The sequence below is a fragment of the Bactrocera oleae genome, chromosome 4, assembly GCF_042242935.1.
Source record: "Bactrocera oleae isolate idBacOlea1 chromosome 4, idBacOlea1, whole genome shotgun sequence".
Classification (NCBI taxonomy): domain Eukaryota; kingdom Metazoa; phylum Arthropoda; class Insecta; order Diptera; family Tephritidae; genus Bactrocera; species Bactrocera oleae.
Genome location: NC_091538.1, coordinates 47,127,171 through 47,150,091, shown reverse-complemented (window position 1 = coordinate 47,150,091; position 22,921 = coordinate 47,127,171). Strand labels below are relative to the sequence as shown.

General features: G+C 35.9%; 1 protein-coding gene across 7 annotated transcripts in view; it reads left to right on the top strand.

Annotated features, from left to right (window-relative positions):
* tou (bromodomain adjacent to zinc finger domain 2B toutatis) overlaps positions 1–22,921 on the top strand; it is a 157,040-nt gene that overhangs the window by 83,526 nt on the left and 50,593 nt on the right. The gene's annotated exons all lie outside the window — the stretch shown is intronic.

The following is a 22,921-nucleotide window of genomic DNA, read 5'->3' as shown; positions in this document are numbered from 1 at the left end:
AAAAAGAAAGCACACTAATTGGTAAGGAAATTCCAATGTTTTTTATTTAGTGTGAAGTACATTCGATACAATTAAGTTCTGAATATTACATCATTCAAAGGACCTCCACAACTTCTTTTGCAGGAACGAATTCGAGGAACCTAATTTTCGAGTACTTTTTCCACTATATCAAGCCGTATGTCATGAATAGCACGTTCAATATTCACTTCTAAAGCTTGAAGAGAGTCTGGTTTATTGCTAAAGATCAATTACTTCAAATAACCCTACACGAACTAGTCTAATGGTGTTCTTGGAGGCTTGGTGTTCAATGTCACGATTTATTGAAATTATCGAATATGTTGCACGTGCTGTGTGGTACGTAGCCCCGACTTGTTGGATATTGTTAAGATCAACTTCTTCCAATTGCGACCCTAAAAAGTTGGTTATCATCGATTTATACCGCTCTCCGTTGACAGAAACGGTGTCACCAGCTTCATGTCGAAAGAAGTACAAATCCATGATTCCACCAGACCAAAAACTACACAATGAAACTGAATACAATGAAAAAAAATTACGATCATGACATATTAAAATTGGCCGATACCTTCATTTTCAATTGTATGCAACCGAATTGCTTACTTGCATTCTCTAGAAAATATTTGTAAGGACAGGAGTTGTGTTCAAAACTATAATGACACCATTTCGCCATTATTATTTACTCATTTGTATAAATATCTTTGCTTGTATTTTGCAAAAATATTGTAACATATTCATTATAAAACCACAAATTGAATGAATTCTTGACACACTTTCGTAGGCAAACCCCTAAGGTGCCTTAAATGGCACTGTTTTGCACGTGTTTTTTGAAACAATATATAGCAGAGGATTAAGTTCATTTCACATATTTATCAGATGAAATGGAATATTCGTGGCAAAATTTGATCGATAGTTCACGCTGGGTACGAAAAATTTCTGAAACTAATATGTGTATATCATTTCGATTTAACTCATATTTAGAACACATTCTTACATGGAATAAAATATTTTGGACTACACATCTTCCCTATAGATTAAGCTAAAAAAATATCAAATTATTTTGCAACTCCTAATAATTTTTTCTTATTATTAACGAGGGGTCGTTAAACTTATAGACTAATAAAGAAACTGCATGAATCGAGAAGAATTTTAGTGTGCAATGATATTTGAAGTGCTAAGTGCTTAAAGTTAAAATGTGTTTTACATTTTACCATACTGCTTCAAAATACCATAAACATATCGTCCTTTTAAAACGTACTTATACGGAAATGTTCCGGAAACGTTACAGAATTTTGAATATGCATGAGGCAGCATCCGGCATTAATCTCAGTGTTGAAAACTAGTTCTTCAATTATATTTATGCGGCTTGTAGAACCGCTAAAATTGTGTAACGGTAAAAAACTTTGAGTTACAAATCTAATATCATCTTGTCTATGTTATTTGAAATTTATGACATCATAAAAAATCCATGAGGTTAATACTTCCTAAAGGGCTAACAAGTAATTTAAATTTTACAACTTCCATAATATTATACGTATTGAAAGTGGGTAACCCTGTATATAGCGGTAAATTAGTGGAATTCAGTAATACAAGTACATTCGAATTATTTTGGAAGTCTGTATTATATTACAGTTTTTTGTATCGAGTGATTAATTTTTCTCGCTGTGGTTTAAATTTTTGCTATAGTTTTTTGTTTTTTAGCCAACGATATTATTTTACGGGTTTTAAGGATAAGTAATCAATTTTTTAGGGCTGCTTCGGTGAAATGATTATGTATGTTCAAAAAAAAGTGAGTAAAATGTAATTTATGAGAAAGAAATGGGTATTTTATTAACATTTTGAAAAGTTGGTGTGAAAACACAAAAAAAGGGAATTGAAAGTGGAATAACACAATTTTCAACATAACCTTGCCTAACACTATAACGTTAATTTATTACAAAAGATGAGTGGAAATGTTTAAATATAGATGAGGATGACTTTATGGTTCCAACAATTCAATGAGATGTTGCTTATCACAAGTAAAGAAATGCTAGTTCGGGTGTAACCGAACATTTTATACTCTTTCAACTTGCAAAGAGTAAAGCCGACGAAATACTTTCAGGTGTTGGCAAAACGTCATATTAAAAAATGTTACGACGAAATCGTGTTTGAATTACAATCAAATTTGGTATCATATTAACTTACTTAGATCATTAAATACCGGCATTTTCTACTCCACTGTCCGGCTTTTGCTAGTTTGAGACATCAACATCTCGGCAATCACACTTTCGGCGGACCAGAAGACTTGACCGTCGCAACAAGTTTGTTATATGCACAAAGCGCTTTGTCCACATGTAAGTGTCTTTTGATCCAGCTTATAGGAATTCTTAGGTACCACAACGGACCGGCGTTTAAGCTGTTCAAGTGTGATCCTTCTTAGGATCGACCTCCTAACCTAACTTACTTTGAAGGTCCATTAGTTCCCTTTGTTTTATTATTTATATTATATTTCGCGTCAACGAAAATTACCTTAAAATCATCCGTTATTAGAGATGTGTGACAAGACTCAACCGAAGAGGCTAAATTTAATATATTGAGTTGATGTGGAAAACTTTCATCAGAAGATCGGAATTGATGATATTAGATATGTGAGAATGAGACGAAGGTCTAGACCAATTCCATTTATATTCAGCGTTAAGCCAAATAGTATATTAAGAAAACTTGTATATCAGTTTTAAATCTTAAAATTACTGCACAGTTATGGCACTTTATAGGTTGCTCTGCAATAGCGTCGCCCCCCGTGTACGAAGTTTCATTACGATATCTCAAATACTCAAGATACAGCTGGCGCACAGACAGTCACTCGGAACTCAACTCGTCTTGTCATCCTTATCATTTATGTACATATATATAACCCTATATCTATGTCTATTAGTTTTAGGTGATACAAACAACCGTTATGTGAACAAAACTATTATACTCTGAGCAACATGTTGCAAGAGTACAACAAAACACACCTTATAGTGGATCCTGAACTTAAAGGTTAGCATCCTTTACATTTACTAAAGGCTTTAACTAAATCGTCTACTCAATTTTTTATTTAATTGTTTATGGAATTGTAATATAAACAATATAAAATAATATTAATATTATAACACTTTATGTATTTTTGAATAAGACCATGTTAGAGACGTATTTTAGTTTGAGATAACCTGTATATACTGAAATAAATATATGTAAATATTTCATTTAACTAGGACTTTCGAGTGTAAAGCTTAAATTTTATTATTTAATGGCATTATGTTAAGCGTGAAATATTTACACGAGCTATTATATACAATATAGAATTGCCTTTATTAAGTACGTTAACGTGCTTATAGCGCACAAATCAGATTAATTAAAAAGCTTGCGCGGGGTATACACGCGGCAGTGTACTTCCTTAAATTCCTCTTCTTTTTCTTTACTTTATTTTATTTCATTTGATTTGTGCTTCTTTACCTTCACATCACTTGAATTTCAACTCATCTTTTAGCCATTAACTTGTCGCTGTTGCTGTGTTCTGACCTTTCTACGTCGAAACCAAGCGTGGCGGTAGCGAAGATGTTTCGAAATCAGAGCATGTTTTAAATTCCATATCAGTGCTCGCGCATCAGCGTCGGAATTTTCGATGTTTCCACAACGTGTGTCCATTTACTTATTTTTGCTTTCTGTGCTTCTTTTTCTTAAGTGTGTTGTATTTTTTTCGCGTTTATGGCACTTCTTTACTTTGATTAATTCAAACATTTAAAAAAAAATTTTGGTGTGTTTCTGCCGTGAACATGTCCATCAAAAACTTTATTTGTGCTCCTCCACTTTGTGTTAATTTACGCATAATTTCTTTGCATTGGATTCTACTACATCTTCCACTTCCCGCCCTTACCGTTTGTTGGTGTTCACTTCATTGACTTGGCTTTTGTATTCTCGACGTAAAATAATATAAAAATTCATACGCGTCTACATATGTGGTTGTTATAATTTTCGTTTTTGTTTTTGTTGTTGTTGCTGTTGTTTTTATTGTTGTTGTTTTGTATATATTCTATTTTCTTTTTGTTTCTTTTTCTTAAGCCTCTCCATCTACATTTTTATTGGCGTGCCGTTCTCCCATATCCGTTCACAAAGCGCTTTGCACTATTTTTTTACGCACACAAACACACACACACATATTATATGCTTGTTTGTGTGTTTGTAAATGTAAATTTCATCAAAACCACCTGTGTGTTCTTTTTATTCACTTGAGAAACTAACCATTTCACACATTTTTTTGCCTCGCTCTCCTCTTCGCTATTCCGCTCTGCGCTCAACAAACTCCTTGAATTTGAATTTTAATTTCTCCACAGCCGTTAAGCCAACGCTCAGTCATGCATGAATTTCCATTTCATATTAAATACCTAAATGGTCGTTCCATAAATTTTTGTGTGATTAAGGTATTAGTCTTTATTCGTAGATTGTATTTTATAGTTATTTACGGTATAAATATGCGTGAGTTAAGGGAAATGTAGAGTTGTTGCTGCTTTTGCTGTTCATCGCACTCTTCGGATATTTATTTAAAGCACTCTTAATATTATCGGTTGTCTTTTGTTTGTCGGGGTCAAGTTCAAGTTCATGCTCGGAGTTAACGTGAATGAATGAATGTACAAGTATGCATCTGCATTATATATTTATGTCTATATGTGTGTGAGTATGTAAATTTACATAGATGTAAAGAATATAAAATTCTTCTGGGATCTCGTATTAAACGTTTGGTACCTACAAATTATGGATATGGGTATGGTGATATGGTTAAAATTGAGAGCTGTTGATAAAAGGGCGTGACTTTCAACAAATCTCGTTCCCTTCCCTATCTCATACTGCATATTGGATTCACAGCTCAGCTAAAGTGTGTAAAATTTCTAACCTCTGTGTGGTTTTTGGCTCTAAATTTACATTTCAAAGTCTGGCACTGTACTACAAGTATTATCAGGGTAAACATAAAGTACTAGATTTTATTAATCAATTCAGTATAGATTTCAAAGATCCCTACACCCTGAAACCTCTATTTACAAAATGTTTGAGTCCTTAAATTAGAGTACTCTATTTTCTTATGACGACCTTTTCGTTAGGTTCTTACTACGAGGTAAGAATAAACATAATTTGTATTTTTTTGATCCTCGAGTCCTCCTAATAGGGCTAGATACCCACTACTACATGAATACTTGGGCCTAACAATTCGACGAAAATAACTCCATGTATTCGAGTGTATTTTTTTTTCAAAATTTGAACGTTTATTTAAAAAAAAAACGTACAATAGTATTAGTTAAAGTATTGCCATTTTCTATCTATCTGGCATTTTGTGAATTCCATTCCAATAGAGCTGTGTCGGCTTGACGGTCAAGAATGAATCAAGCAAATGTTTGATTTCCTAATGGAAAATTATTGCCAGTCGTATAATTCCGATCTCTGTCGGCAATCGGTCGCTTCAATTTGAAGAGTAGTTGTCGCTGGCGTCCCCCATTAATGGTTTTACCCAGTTTTAAGAGCTCATACTACACCATCAATCATAATACACCAAATACAGAGCATTATTTTGGCCTTAAGCATATTCGGCTTTGTCGTTGATTTGGCTGATTGGCAAGGTTTCGCATATGATTTTTTGCGTTTACAATGGATCCCTTTTTCATCAACAGTCACAATCCTGTGCAAATGATGTTCACTAATTCATTCAATTTTAATTTACGGTTATCCAAACAAATTTCACAAATTTTTGTGATGCCTTTTATCGTTACTGTCTCTTTACCTTCCTGACAAGGTGCGCCATTTATGCTGGTACGGTTATGAGGAAATCAAACAAATCAGTAGTTGACCGGTTTCAGCATATTGCAGATTTTCCGTACCACTTATTAAGCATCAACGGTATTTTGTTACATTAGTACACAGTTGTTTATCAAAACACGAAATTAATTTTTTCCTCTGTCAACAGCGTCACTTTGAGACCAATAACTTGCGAATAATTAAAAGAAATGTCAATAAACTTTGACAGTATTCTACTTAAGCTTAGTACTCCATTTCAAGAGCAGAGTTTTTTTTGTGATGTATACTCTTATAAGCTTTTCAACCCATGTCGTATATTGAAAGATTCGAAAATTCTTCTAACTGCCTAATCTTCTTCGGGGTCTTATATTCATTCATCATACGAGTATATGAGACTTTACAAATGTTTTTACACCATTAGCTTCTATTGCAAATGTTGCTTAACTTGTATTTCATTTTAGTCCTTTTAAAGTACTTGGAATACTTGGAACTCATAGTCAGTACAATCAGATATAATAGTTCAAAACATCCTACCTCTAAATACTGTCAACCCATATTTAGAGTTCTGAAACGGTTGTGAAAACTGTTAAGCGAATTTGTTCTTTAAAACTTATATGAAAACTACTGTTACATTGTTATCATTCCGATTATTTTACACTGAAAAGGGCCACGAAATTCGTAACGACCAAAATAAAACGTCGGAGATGCTATAAAGTATATATGTATGTATATAAATGATCAGCGTGACGAGCCGGGTCGATTTAGTCATGTTCATCTGCCTATCCATCTGTATATACGTAAACTAGTCCCTCAATTTTTAAGTTATCAAACTAAAATTTTACACACGTCTTTTTCTCACCAAGAAGTTTCTTATTTGTTGAAACCGCCGTCTTCTATAGCATATAGCTGCTATATAACTGACCGATCAAAATCAAGTCCTTGTATGAAACTTTTTTATTTGACAAACTAATTGTGATTAATTCGAACAATATACATACGTATAAATGCATATTATTAATATAGTATATATTAATATAATATCAATAATTTATTACTTCTGGGATTTTTATCTCGAATCGCCGATGGCAAAAAAATCTGAATCTTTTCGCAAATTTTTATCTTTCCTAAAGCACCCACATCTCTTAAGAGCTTAGCCCCAGTATGTTGTAGTCATGTGTCTACATAATTTTTGATATGCTGACTTATGCACATAGATATCTACATATGTAAGTATGTCTGTGTGCAATTATGAAAGTTCATCATGAATTACGCCTTCCTTTGCAATTTCTTCAGCTCTTTTGCACTTCCTTATGAGAATCAGTCATTTCCGTTGCGCCATGCGACGCGACTATCTTAATATACAGTTCGCGCTTTGCTGTCTGCCAACAAAAGACGTGTTGTGCAGTCGAGGAAGCTGCAGAATGTACAGCCGCCGCAGCCTCGGAGCTTTTGAGCTTCAGATTTTTGCATATAGTCGAAATGAAGTGAATGAGATTCATCTTTATGCCATAGACAAAGGCGACAAGAACAACAACACTAAAAACAACAACAAATGCATATAAATACAATGCGCGCAAACAATCCGACTGGCATGGAAGCAAATCTGCGTTATTCAGTTTTAAGTTCGTTTGGCAGGCAAAGCATTCGCATCGTTAACTGCGCGTCCTTCGCGCTTGCCAAGCATCCACAACAACAACAACCGCACAAACGCTGCTGCTGAGTGAGTTCTGCAGGGGCGAATCAAAGACTACAGAACGAAGCTGTATGTGTGTGCGTGCCGCATCGCGCACTTAAACGTCGAATAATAATTATGCTGCCCTTTGCGAATTACGACGCCGCTGGTGGCAGCGGCATCTGCTGGGCAGAAGACTTGCCTGCTGCAGCGCTCGCCAACCAGTCAGCCAGGGTGTCGTGTGCTCTCCATGTATGCCACAGCCGGTGTACAGTTTTATCAGCCAACTTTCCTGCAGCAACTACACACCTCTGAGTCTGTGAAAGAGCAAGCCCTTTTTAATAATACAGCTTACCAATACACTTATAACTGTAAATGAATACACGGGTGAATAAATATGTGCAGCAACCCTGCAACAAAAAAAAACAATTTTGCAATTTTTGAGAAAATTTGGATTTACACATATATGCATATAATATTATATTATCCAAGTAAAAGGACTGAGAAAGTAGTAATTATATGTGTTTAGCGATATAACTGCTATCTAAACAATTCGTTACACGAAGCAAATTCCCAAAACACAAGTTTATTAGCCTCTATGAAGCGGAGCGATTTAATGACTGCAAAATATACTCTTAGAGATTGAGTTCTCCTAATAATTTCTCTCTTTCTCTTTTAAATTCTGGCCATGCTACCTATCTTTTAATAAGTTTTGTATCAGCTTATCAAATTAAAGGTAGGGAATTCGAAAGATAGTATGCGAAACGTACAGGATAGACCTTAAAAACCTCGACTTGCTTATTCTAAATTATTGTTGTGTATATCTGTCAAATCATTAGGACTTAACAGTAAAATTCAGAGAAGGTACACTCCCTTACAATGTTTATTATTAAACTTAAACGAAACGACTTATCTTATATGTAGGTCCATCTAGACCTATACCAGATCTTTAAGAAAGAAGGATATAGTAAAGCTGATTGCGACTTGTCTATAATAATTCTTCTTTTTTAAAACTTTAACTACTAAATCAGTCCTGTCCCTAAATGTTCAAAGGCACCCAAGAGAAACAAACTAACCTCTAAATATTTTTTTGCAATTCTCAACGGGCCACCATGTTTTTCCAAAATTACTAGTGTTTATCCGACATAATCACTTAATTTGAACTTCGTTGTTGTTATAAATCACGTTAAGCTGATAAATTCTCGTAAAAGTCCGTATATCTTCCACATAATCTTACTGTCATTAGATCCATTGAGATGGATTAAATGAAGGTTATGGACAAACAATTTTTATTTCTCAGCGTTAATAGTGCAGAAATGTGATGGAAATTTCATTTGTCTTACTATATTATCTATTGATCTCCTGAAAGGTTGTGGAAACGAAATGTTGATCTCCACTAAAGGTATATGTATCATTAGGCTCTCAGGTGGTGTTAACTATGACCATAATTTGTTACAGAGCATCGGTCTTTATTCTTTGAGAAATTTCACCTCAAATACTCCCACTCAGCAATACTCTTAAATTATTCATAGAAACAGTAAAATAACTAGAAATATTTTATCTTTGACTTAAAGCTACTTATGTGTTATTTAAGGCTCTGAAAGTTCTAAGGTTCAAAAACATTTACTTCCAGTTTTGTAGATCAATTAATGAATCAGTAACCATAATTTTAATAACTCTACAGCACTGAGTCAAATTAACTCCTAACTGTTTTTGTTTTATACTCTGAACAGGGTATATTAAGTTTGTCATGAAGTTTGTAACACCCAGAAGGAAATGTAAGAAGATCCATAGTCCATGTCCGTCTGTCTGACTGTCTTTTTCTATAGACGCAATAGTCCCTCAGTTTTGAAGATATCGATCTGAAACTTTGCACAAGTTCTTTTCTCCCCAAGTAGCTGCTTGTTTGTCGGAAACGCCGATATCAGACCACTATAGCACATAGCTGCCATACTGAACAATCAAGGCCAAGTTCTTGTATTATTAGTTTTTTTTTGTTTTGAGATATCTGAACGAAATTTTGCTTAGATTATTGTCCAAAGCAACGCAGAGGTCTCCAAATAATTTTTTTTTTGTGAAGGGTTTTATATCTTCGGTGCTACGGAATTTAACGCTTTTTCTTGTTTTGATGTTAAGAGTACTCACAAGCCTCCTATTGTTATAGATATGGCGTCTAAAAATACTTAATATAGTATCACCTGAATATTACGCGACTTCCACAAATTATATTTTGAACTTAGAGCAATTTCTGTTCTGTGCAATACATAGCTATAAGATAACTAAAATTTTTCCTACAGACGCCTGTGATTGTGTGTGGCTTTGTGTTTTCTGGTATCTAAATATGTGCATTACAATTCCGGACGCTGACAAATGCCAAGGAAGGAAGGGAGTAGTTGCAGTTACTCTATTGTTTTGCCCTCTCCTTGTACATGCACACGAACACACATACATTCACAACCCCGGCACAAGAGCGCTACTGACACTGCACTCCCGTCGACTACGACTCTGTTCGCGGTGGCTCAGTTGCCTTTGGCTTTAATGCTGCGCTAACTCCTGCACACATTCAATGGTGCTGGTTATTGTTGGTATTGTTGTTATAGTTTTGTTTTATTTTTCTTTTTATTATATCTTTTATGCACTATACTGCATTTGCCTCTGCATTTCCTCTGCGTGTAGCCTTTGTCGTTTGGCATCACTGCATCACTATCTCTCTCACTGTCTTTCTCCATCTCACTCTCTTTAGATCACACTACTCTGCTCTGTTGCTACGAGCTGCTGCAGTACGATTTTCTATGCGGCGACTAGTTCAGTAAATCCTCAACTTTGCATTTGTTTCTTTGCTGTGTTCTATACACGTAAGTACGTGCGTGTGTGCGTTTATGTGTATTCTCCGTATAAGCGTACCCTCTGCGCCTGCATCCGTAATGTCCTTGCAGTTGTGTTATTGTCCTTTACGCATACATATTTGCGCTTAACTAAAGTATTTGTGTGACTTGTTGTTGTTGTTGTTTCTCATTACTAGCCTTCATGATTATCTGCAAGCTTGTTGGGATGTGTGTAAATATGTGTGAGTATCCATTTATTTTCCCATTTTGCTCGGTTCTCATGCTGTCTTCCGTTGTGGTTGCTTTATTTGTATTTTCCAATTTTTTATTAATGTTTTTTCTGCAGCATTTTTTTTATTGTTGCTTTTCATTTTGTTTTTTCCTTTGTATCAATTGCCTTCAGTTGTTGCTTCCACATCCTTTTTATCGCTGCAGTGGTAATTGCCAAATTACGTGTCCACCTAACAGCTGTTGGCTCTTGCTCTGCGCCCAGCTTTTTGTCCGAGTTCTCTGCAGTTTTTCCAGTTTCTTTGTATCACTCTAATGCTTTGGAGACACTACATAATCTCTGCTCAAGTTGTACAATTCTCTTTGTTTGAAAATTCGTGCATTTCTGTATTTTTGCAGTTTTTAATTATAAAAATTTTGTTTCATAGTGGTATTAGAAGAGAAAGAAGAATATCTAATTCTAATGTGCATAAATAAAGTAAGAAAGCCGAAGCTGGAACGAATTCTACGCTAGAGATTCATGTATGTATTCTGATATATAAAAAGGTTCCATGTCCTACGGCTTAATTGATTTTCTGATCCATTTGTTTAAAAGCTTGGTCCCAAATACCTAGCCCAAAACTCGAACGCATTGAGTTTTATATTAGGGACTCGAAAAAACAGTTACCAGATTTTTAAAAAATATAAAGCCTGTGATTTAATTAAAAGTTTTGATCTCGCTTAGCTTGATCAGACCACTATGATCAAAACAATTTGTTCAAAGATTTCTTCGAATGAACGAACAGTTTCTTGAAGAGATAAAAAGCTTGTGCAAAATTTTTGATCGGTATCTTAAAGACTTAGGTACTAGCGCCTATATACAGACCAACAGACAGAGAGACGGAAATGGCTTAAAGACAAGCTTGTCACGCTGATTATTTATATATATACTTAGGGAGGTATTCAATATTTCCTTCTGGGTGTTAAAAATTTCGTGCTAAACTTAATATTACCTGTTCAGAGTACGTATAACCAGAATTTTATTGACACAAATGAAGTTTGAGTTTGGGAGTATTTGTCGTTTAAACCAGCTTCGAGTTCTCGAATACAAACTAACAAGTTTTGTTAATAATATTATTTATGTTATTTCTTGGCCCAAAACTATAAACTAGATATCTCTGGATGACGAGTTTGCCTCATCAATCAATTAAATAATATCTATCCTCAGGACATAAGCTATAGAGCAGCTTAACGGATACTATGTACTAATTAATTCAATATCTGAGCAAATCTGCTTATTTATTTTCCATCTTTTCCTTAATCTCTTTCGGGTTGATCTAGACATTTTAAGAAATCTATCGTTATTGAAATCGTTAGTAGTTACCTCCCCCCGCTTTATACAAATATACATCACCTTATTTGGATGATAGGTTCCAAGGCGTCAATCGTCTCCGGCTCATCTGCGTACGTAGACATCGATATATTCACATAACCCCACAAACCATAGTCCAGCAGTGTCAAATCGCACGATCTCGCAGGTCATTGTTTGATTAACTGTATGGCATGTAGGGCGTTGTAGGAACCAAAGGTCGTCCACATCAACATTCTCCAATTCACGCGCTCTTTAGCCCTCGCAATGATTTTTACATTATGGCCGTCTTCATTTATGAAGAAATATGGAACAATGTTACCCTCTGTCCATAAAGTACACCAAATAATGACTTTTTGTGGATGTAACGACGTCTTAACAATGGGTTTTGGATAGTCATCAATTCAAATGTGTCAATCTGGTTTATTCATCACTGAACTTGAATTTTCTTGTGAAAGTCGGGATCGGTGACCGTTTCGTTTTAGGCCCATTAGCTGAATGTGCGACCCGCTTGATGGTCGTTCGGCTTCAATTCTTGCACGATTTGGACTTTGTAAGCCCACAAATCAAGATTCTTTTGTAAATTGTTCAATAAAGTGGTTGGCCGCAGCTCAAAATGTTGCGCGCAATGTTGGATGAACTCATTCGTGTCTTCTTCGATAGTCTGGTTCACAGAAACAATAGCGTTTTCGGTGCGCACTGTACGGTGTCTTTGAGAATGCACATTATCCACTAGAATAAATGTGATGCGAAACCGATCCATGGTATATTGGACACAGCGCGCGTTGCGTCGCGCGAACCGAAACAATAGTTTGGAAATAAATCTTCAATATTTGCAAACGTTGTTCCGGAATAAGTTTGTTCGTTATGAAATGGCAAATGGTATAAATCAAGTAACAACTTTCAAAAAGACCAAATCGGAACAAACTATTGCCTCATCGAAACCACACATCTAAAAAAGCATCCGATACTAAAATTTCTCCAAAAGTCTAAAGTGATTTTTTTATTTTATTTATTTTTTTGCTAATTTCGGTGTCCATAATCTGGCTTTAAATTATATATCTATTCATCTATTCTTTCTTATGTTTTATCAATGTAGCGAAAGATGGAAAGGCGCGGACTTAAGACTATATTATTCTCACTATCGGCATATCGTAAGAGACTTAATGTAATTCATATGTGCCATCCACATATTCTGGTTCGCTTATTATCTGGATTATATGCACTTTCTTCTGGAACACACTTCGTGCAATTAAGATATAACGAAATACGATTAACAGATCATTAAGCTTTTTCCGGTGAAACGAAATTTCCGATGCTGCCAAGTAAAGACTAACTTGCAAAATAGAACACAAGAACAATCACACCTCTCTGCACTAATTTCAAAATCATTTCGAACCAATCACCGCTTCGATGGGTGCTCTCAGCTTTTACGCTCATTTTGCATTTTCATTGGACTCTACGGTTTTGCACATTTTAATAGACTTTCATGCCTCGACACGTCGCTTATGCCCAAATGTTGATACTGCATGTTGTTTTTGTGATAATTTTTTGTTGTTTTTTTCTAGTTTGTGTGTTTGTTTTTTATTGTTATGTTATGTTGTTGTTTTCATGTTGCTTTATCCTGTTAAACTGTGCCGCCTCCGGTCTAACTGCTGCTCATGCTCTTGCATGCTACACTCCCACCCACGCACCTAGTCCAAGTAATACACCTGTATGTGCCTCCGTTCAACTAATTCCCGACAAGACGCCCACACCTAACGGAGTTTAAACGAAGCTGCTTCCAGATCGATTGGGCCATGGTGCTGCATACAAATAGACGCGTATGGTATATGTACTTGTACATATGTGTATTTTTACCATCTGACGCCCGCTCCCGTGCCATTGCATTTTTGAGTGCTGGCTCCATTGGCCGTCGGTCGCCGCTCGTCGGTGTAGAGTCAACAGAAGTTTAGGCAGCTGCAAAAAATGGAAATTTTTCTTGATGACAAAGTTTGGTAAAAGCCTGTAGTCTCTTACTCTGTTGTTATTGCTGTTGTTGTTGTCCTCCACATTCGAAATGGCCGTTCGTGCTTTCGTGCGTCTGTTTGTATCCGGCTTGCAGTTTACAGCGTTTTAAACGTTTAATTTTGCCTATTCCGCTTTTCTATGCGTTCGCTCGTGTGTGTGACTTTCGTTCGACCTTTTTTCTATTTTCTTTCCCCTCCAACATCACCATCTTTCCCCACCGCCCACCACAGCTTGTTTTTCTGCCCTTCAACCTAAGCAGTCTCATAATTCACGTTTGTTGACAGTTTTGCTGCAAAATTTGTGTACTGGGGGGGTTTGGCGGGGCGAACGGCTTTCACTGCAATATTTTTCTATTTTTGTTGTTGTAGCTTTTGTTATTATTTCTGCGCTTCCCAGCGCAATGTAAGTTGTATCTATTTCGCAATCGAAAAAAAGTAAACGAAATTTTACAAATCTGCTCACACACATACGCACACTCATACATACTTGAATGAGCAGATACAAATACATGGCAGTTTGCTTGACTATGCGTTCTGTATCTGAAATAATTTTGCACGCATCCAGAGAGTAAAATATAACAGAAAAATTCTGCTTACCAACACCATTACAATCGCACATTTCAATACATGTGTATTTTCACATATATATACAGTATTTGTATTTGCTGACCCTGCCACCATGCTTGAAACAAAAACTCCACGCATCACCAAATCGAAAAAGCTATGCATTCATGTCTGCGCTTTCGTACGTTTAGATACGTTTATGCTAACCCGCATACATATGTATGTATGCATGTGAATACATACTTACATACTTAAATACTTACAACCATAGATACATATGTACAAAAGTACCGGCATAAATTTACTTATTTTTTCATTACATAACTCTGCGTTTCGTAACTCTAATGGCCATTTTCTCCACGCTCTTATCACAATTGTTACATTTGCATTGTGTGTTTCACTTGCCATGCCATTTATTTGTCTGTAGCAATTGATACAGGGTGTGAAAAAATAATAAAATATATGAAAAAATTATTTTCATGTCATACTCACCCCATCATCACACGTTTAGCTGAGCTTCTTCTTTAGTTTATGGCCTTCGTCTGCTTATGATTGAGCCTGTAGTACCTACAAGCTTTCAGCAGGCTCATTGTTCATAACTTTTCATTAGATTAGAGATTTCACTTTATCTGCTAATGAACAGCTGCTTTTACAAAAACAAATTTTTTATAATTTTGCCTCAGCTGTGTCTTGAATCCGAGTTAAGAATTAATTTAAACCATTTATTTTTAATTTGGAACCGTAATGGAATCGATGGATCAGAAAACACTTCCAACATTTTTTATTTTTTTGGCGTTCTGCCCAAATAAGGACTTGTATACTTAAGAGAAGTGCAGTGTAAAGGAAAATGTATGCTACTTAGTGTTTGAAGCCAAGAATGAGATGAACGCTTGTGTGATTACGACAGTTTCCTTACATTAGTTTTTCTTTGGAATGTATGTCAAAAACGAAAGGAGCGGCTGTTTTGTTAACAAGTTACCAATTCAAACTATTAATATAAGCTAAAATTTGAAGGCTGTTTTTTAATATTACTAATCTTTATTTAATATCTACCTTTTGGTTTGGTAATAATAATCTGAATTGAAGTGAATTTATTAAGAAAGAAAGTTTAAAATGAATTGGAAATTGGTCAAAATTACCAATAAGTCTATACACAAAGTCTATTATTTTTAATTCGAATCAAACTTAGGTTAAGAGTTCGATCGGTTGGATAGGTTGATCATAAGACCTTCACAAAATCGACAGAGCGCTTTGAGCTTATCACAAATTTATTAAAGCCGCTAATATCAGTTTCGGCACAGGTTTCTAGCGTCGAGCACAGCTTATTTTCCACTGCAGTGTAGTTTTAATGGCAAAACCCAAATTATAAAAAAATCATGTTTTCATACCACCCACTCAGTATTCATGCACATAGCCATAACCGTAAATACAATGGCAAACATTTTTGTTAACGCATTGTTTTATTTATTTCTATAATTTCGTAAAATAACGCACAAACCGCCCCATTCAGTTACAATAACTCGCCGCGTGCCCCTCGCAACGCCTACATAAGCAGATTTATACACCCGCATATGTATGTATGTAATCACACATACACACATCTCCCGCACTCGCCGCTCCTGCATTTCCTGTCCAAAAACTGCGCGGTTTTGCTCTCGCTTATGCTGGCGCCTCGCTATCGGCTGGGTGTCACTTCATTTGAATATGCAAAAATTTCACAATTTTACTACGCACCTACAACAACAATAAAAACAACAACCGGAGTCAGCGCATCAACCACAACAACAACACCCCCAGCAATATGTGTATGTGAAGCCTTCTAGCGTTTATTGGCCACCCGCACTCCGCCCACTATACGCTGGTTTGGATATGCCGTTAGTTTTTTTTGTTTGTCATACAATATACGATTGTTATACTTGCATCTGTGTATGTATGTACCATATGTGCTGACTTCATGCTTTTGTAGTTCAATGTGTCTTGTGAATGCAAGTGAATTTCACAATGCCACTGATTTCTGGTATATATAATATAAGTTTTAGTATATTTTTATTGTTTTTACGTTTTTTTTTTGCTAACTTTTGTGTAATATAAATTTGGATATTTGTGGATGATTTTACTCATCTAACTTGTGAATAATGCTGTTATTAATCTACTAGTGAAGAAACTTCTTATGAACTGGTCCGTTTTTAGTGTGTTTAGTACCACTACCTTCCTTTTATTTTCTTTTCTATATCAGCATTACTATGCCCTAAGGAAAGAAAATTAAATACTATCTTCAGTCGAGGATCAGCAAGAAGACAAAAAAGAAAAGAAAAAAGAAGAAGTTAAAAACCCCAAACGATTAGAAGATAATGTAGAGAATGGGCTTTACATAAAAAGGCTCTTTGGTTCTCACATAAGAAATAAATTCCTCTAATTAATACCTCTTCAACCAATTGGTCAACGTCCGGTGTGTTTTACGTGGGTACCTGCTGACGACAGCCTTACCCCACGGCGTTCAGTCCATGACAGTCGGACCCATACAAACGGAATAGAATGGAAATATATTGCGTCAAGGACTGTCAACTCAACCACGATCATTTGTGGATTTGTTCTGCCAGGACAATTTAAGCTCTTACTGTAAATAAAACAAGAAAAAACATTAACTTCGATTGCACCGAAGCTATAACACACTTCACAATTAAAAAAGTTTCCATATGCTATAGTAGTCCGATCTTAACAATTTGTTCGCAGATTATACTGTTGCCTTGTATAGTAATCCATACCGAATTTTGTGAAGAAAGCTCGCCAAAAAAAAGTTTTCCATACAAGAGCGTGATTTGTATCGCTCAGTTTATATGACAGCTATATGCTATAGATATTGTTGGTTCCAACAAATGTGCAGCTTCTTGGCAAGAAAAGGACTTGTGCAAAATTTCAGACCGATATCTTAAAAACTGAGAGACTAGTTCCCTTATATACTGATAGACGGGAATGGCTTAATCGACTCAGCTCGTCGCGCTGATCATTTATATACATACGAGCATGTACATATTTTATAGGAACTTCGATGTTTCCTTCTGGATATTGTGACTAACTGAATATATCCTGTTCAGGGTAAACAAACTCGAATTATAAGCTCGAATCTCTCTTTCTCTCACTGTTAATAACTCAGTCTTTGGAGATATTAACCTTTAGCAACAAAAAACATAAACTTTTTGACTACTGCTATAGACCAGGTCTTTTTGTGCTTACCATATTTTGTAATTTTCTCAAATTTATATTTTCAATAAATGGCAACTCTGCTGAAAAACACGTAAGGTAAAGTCTTTTCGGATATTATCCAGAATATTGTCTTAGGAGTTATGCTTTTGTTTTCACCTATTGGGAATTCTTTTCGCACTTTTTTCATATTTATATATATAGGTGGTAACTCTATTCTGTAGTTAAATATTTAAATTTCATCTTCTTGCAATACTTTTGAGGTGTTTATCACTTTAAACTTATTTTTTAGTCTTTTCGAAAGTACTCCATTCCGAAATTAATATTTAAATGTAAAATTCTATTGGAATACCTTCCAGAATATTTCATTAGGTTTTTCACGTCTGCATTTAATTGGAATTTTTATCTCTCATTTTTTCTTTTTGTATATTGATTACGTGTCAAAAATTTCACTTTTAAACTATTTTTTGTTAATTTTCTTCTTTTAGAAAGGTGGTAACTCTATTCAAAATTAGTATTTAAATTAAAGATTCTTTGAATACTATCTAGAAGAATTTTCTACCGTTTTACTTCCGGCGTATATTTTTTTAATGTTTTACTCAGTTTTACTAATTTTAAAAGGTGGTAACTCTGTTACGCAATTAAATATTTCAATTAAGGTCTCTTTGAAAACTTTCAAGAAGCCTTTTATAATTGTCACGATCACAATACAATCCAATAAAGTTGATTTGTAACCACATTATGCATATTCCGCTTCTTTTTCTTATGAAAGACAGCACACATTGTTCTAAGAAGTGTACATAAAGCTCAGTGCAAACCTAATAAAACAATTCTATACTGTCCGCTTTTGAGATTGTAGAAACATTTATTAACTTCCCAGAGGCATTAAACAAGTTAAGTCGCACAGCTGAAATCAATATGAAATTCATATGTGTTTTCACAAAAGTATACAATCACAACAGCAAACCAAAGTAATGCCACCTTAAACAATAGCTTGAGAAAAAACGAAAATTTCTACGAATAAAAACAACAAATCCACTCGCTATCAAAATGAAACGCTTAAATGCTCCAGCACTACCTATAATTAGATAAATAAATTCAAGTTGTACCAGAGACTGACAACCGAACGTCGAACATCGCCCTGCTAAGCTAAGGCACAGCGACAAAGTCACGTATTGTAGCCGAGTGAGACCGCTAGCAAGCAATACGGCGATCGCTGGCTCTAGAGCCACACACCCTGTCAGTCAATCACTCAAACACGCTGAGTCATATATCATGCTCGTAGAACTGGCTGGCTCGCTGGCTATCTGGCGATTCTGCTACAATTGGCGAAATGGGTTTGAATATGGCAAAACCGTGTTGAAGTTGTAGAAGTATCCGAAATGTGCGCGATTAAAATTCATTAATTGGCAGGGATTTTTTTGATTGTATATAAATCTATTTTTTTTTTATTATATAATGAAATGAAAGTGTTGAATTTATACGGGATATGACATATAAAGGTTGTCAAATATCTCCCTTCCGCTTTTTTGCCTTTTGAATTTCGCGGCTATGTACAAAGCGCTACAGAGCTCGTATCTGGCAACACTATACATAATTTGAAAGGTCTTGACATAACCTACAAAACAACGCTATGCATGATTAGTTTGGATATTGCGTTCAACAGTTATAGACGTGTAAACATGGAGTTCACTAACGCCAAAATTCGCGCTATTTTAAAGTTTTCCTTCGTTAAAGGCCAATCCGCTAGAGAAACGTTCCGTGAGATTAATGGTGTTTTGGAAGATGGTACTCTATCACTTCGAACTGCGGAGGAATGGTTTCGACGATTCAGAGCCGGTGAAAACGACACCATGGATAAGCCAGCCGGCGGAAGACCTGTGACGACAAATACCGATCAAATCATGGAATACATCGAGTTAGACCGGCATATGGCATCTCGTGACATCGCCCAGGAGATGGGAGTTAGTCACCAAACGATTTTGAACCATCTGCAGAAGGCTGGATACAAAAAAAAGTTTGATGTTTGGGTGCCGCATAATTTGACGCAAAAAAATCTTCTGGACCGAATCAACGCCTGCGATATGCTGCTGAAACGGAACGAACTCGTCCCATTCTTGAAGCGGATGGTGACTGGCGACGAAAAATGGATCACATACGACAATATCAAGCGAAAACGGTCGTGGTCGAAGGCCGGTGAATCGTCCCAAACAGTGGCCAAGCCGGGATTGACGGCCAGGAAGGTTTTGCTGTGTGTTTGGTGGGATTGGAAGGGATCCTCCACTATGAGCTGCTCCCATATGGCCAGACGCTTAATTCTACCATCTACTGCGAACAACTGGACCGCTTGAAGCAGGCGATCGACCAGAAGCGTCCAGAATTGGCCAACAGGAAGGGTGTAGTGTTCCACCAGGACAACGCCAGACCACACACTTCGTTGATGACTCGTCAGAAGCTACGGGAGCTCGGATGGGAGGTTTTATCGCATCCACCATATAGCCGGGACGTAGCGCCAAGTGATTACCACCTGCTCCTGTCCATGGCGAATGCCCTTGGTGGTGTGAAGTTGAACTCAAAAGAGGCTTGTGAAAAGTGGCTGTCCGAATTCTTCGCAAATAAGGAGGGGGGCTTCTACGAGTAAGGTATTATGAAGTTGCCGTCTAGATGGAAACAGATCATCGAAGAAAACGGCGCATATTTTAACTAAATCCGATCACTGTAACACTTTTTATAAAGCATTGAATGAAGAGCAAAAAAGCGGAAGGGAGATATTTGACAACCTTATATATATGTGTGGAATTCTTTTGAATAGGGTTTTCTTATATAGATAAATGTTGCTTCCATCTTTAGTAGATGCTTGGCTGAACGATGAAGATTTATGTAAGGTGTGAGTCAGAGTCGGAATTTATCGTATATTAGATAAATAAAAAACCTATTTAGTTAGAGCCGAGAATGCATTTTTAAGCTCAGAAATTTTGATTAAATCGGAGAAGTATGCTACTGAAAAAAAATATATAATTTTAACTCCAGATATAGTCCTATCTTGCCCCCCAAAAAAGAGTTGAATGAGAAGTATAACGGAAAATAATCCACAAGAATCCGGTAAATGTTGGACTCTTTCGAATGAGTTTTTCTAACGATTTAGAGCAATTTGTTCGATAAAAGAACGCTTTGACTTGTGGGTCACAGGCGTATATTTTAAGATGGTAACCCTCAAAAACTCTTTTTTTTGAGTTTTTTCTATTCTGAAAGTGCTATGGTTGGCTGGTTCTTTAACATAATATTTCTTGAAAAAAGCTATATTTAGGAAAAAGCTAATATACTCTCTCTACATATGAAATCCGCCAGAGAGTAAACTTCAAGAAAAACATGAAAAAACGTAACTTCGGTTGCACCGAAACTATAATGCCTATCAAAAATACACAGGATTCCAAAAGAATTCAAGAACTTGATTCCAATCGTTCAGTTTGTATGGCAGCTATATTATATAAACAGTTTCTTCCGAGGTTATATTACTGCCTTAAATGATAACCCGTGCCAAACTTCGTGAAGATATCTCTTCTTATTTTTCATGCAAGCACTTTATTTCGATCGTTCAGTTTGTATGGCAGCTATATACTAGTACTATAGTGGCCCGATATGAGCAGTTTATTGTGGAGGACAGGACGTGTGCAAAATTTCAGGTCGATATCTCAAAAGCTGAGGGATCAGTTCGCGTGTATACAGACATATGGACACAGATATACACACTACTAAAGTCAAATGTAAACTCCATCTAAAACAGGGCAGCTAATCATTACTTTGAGCAACCCTGATAGTCGCTAATAACCTAACAAATACGATGATGAAAGTACTTCGCAATACTCACATATAATATTTAGCAGAATTCAAATAGGAAAACCATGCAGGGGTCCTTAATCAATAGTTTGAAGACCTTAGTCTAAGGTACCAGAACTTCAAATACGATACAAGAAAGTACGCCGCCTATATCAGTTATATATTTATGATTATCGCCAAATAAAACACGCTTTATATTTTAGAGAGCTTTAAGCGGAGTTGCCACCTTTTTTATATATAATAAATTTAAATATTATGAAGTAAAATATTTAATGTGGACGCAGATTACCATTTTTATGCCAAAAATATTTTCTAATGGAGTTGCCATACTATTTTTTTAGATAAAAAATCAATAATAAACAATTAAATATTTATAAAACTGATGAAAAAATTATAAGCGATATATTCTCATAAAACAGTTCATTCATCGAATCTATGATCATATAATATAATTATGCTGCATTAAAGTCAGCATTCGTCATACACGGTTAATGAATAATACATGTTTTTGGTAGCTGTCATTAAGCGGCCGATGCTAGTGGCATTACCAACAAACCCATGTATATATATATATGTGTATGTACTTGTATGCAATTTGCATTTATTAATCACATAATATCGTTGTAGTTTTTGTTGTAGTAATTACAATCACTAATAAGGTTGCCACAATCAACGGCGTTCACACTCTACTTAAATAGCAGCGCAAACGTTGCCGCCGCTGTGCCGCCTTTTACAAGTCCACTCAGACTCGTTCGCCGCGTTTCCCAACACCTTCCCCCCGAACGCGTGAACATCGTGAAGTTTTGCGCTTGATGTGCGTAACATGGAAAAGTTTAGCTGTTCTCCTCCCTCCTCTTTTCCTCTCTGTTTGCGTGCACGCTAGTTGCGGCGTGGTGCGTACGACGGCAGCCCCAGCGTGTTACAGCTGAACGCTTTGGAGCGCGCCTAATGTTAAGCGAAAATCAAAATCACACACATTTCACATCTATGCTCAATTTTTATGTAATTTTATTTTATTTTTTTTTTTCGAAAAATCCATGCAGTTTCTTTTGAGTGTTTGTTTCAGCCACCAAGCGCTGCGCGCAACTACATACTGTCATACATGCGTACTTACAGACATTAGCGATAAAGGCGGCAGTAGAACTACAACAACTACAATAATCACAAAAGCGCTACCAAGCCATAATGTGAAATAACAAAAACAAATTAACGCGCAAAGCAAATAAAGTTTATTTTTCTTGTTTCGCACGCCACTTGGTTGCCTTGGCTGTGCGCTACGCCATTTTTCATCAAATATGTAAACTTGCTGTTGTTTTTGTATACATAATTCGGTTGTTGCTGGTTTGTTGTTGTAGTCGCATAGCTCTGCGCTTGCATACATACATACTAGTCATTGTTGTTGTTTGCTTGTTATTAT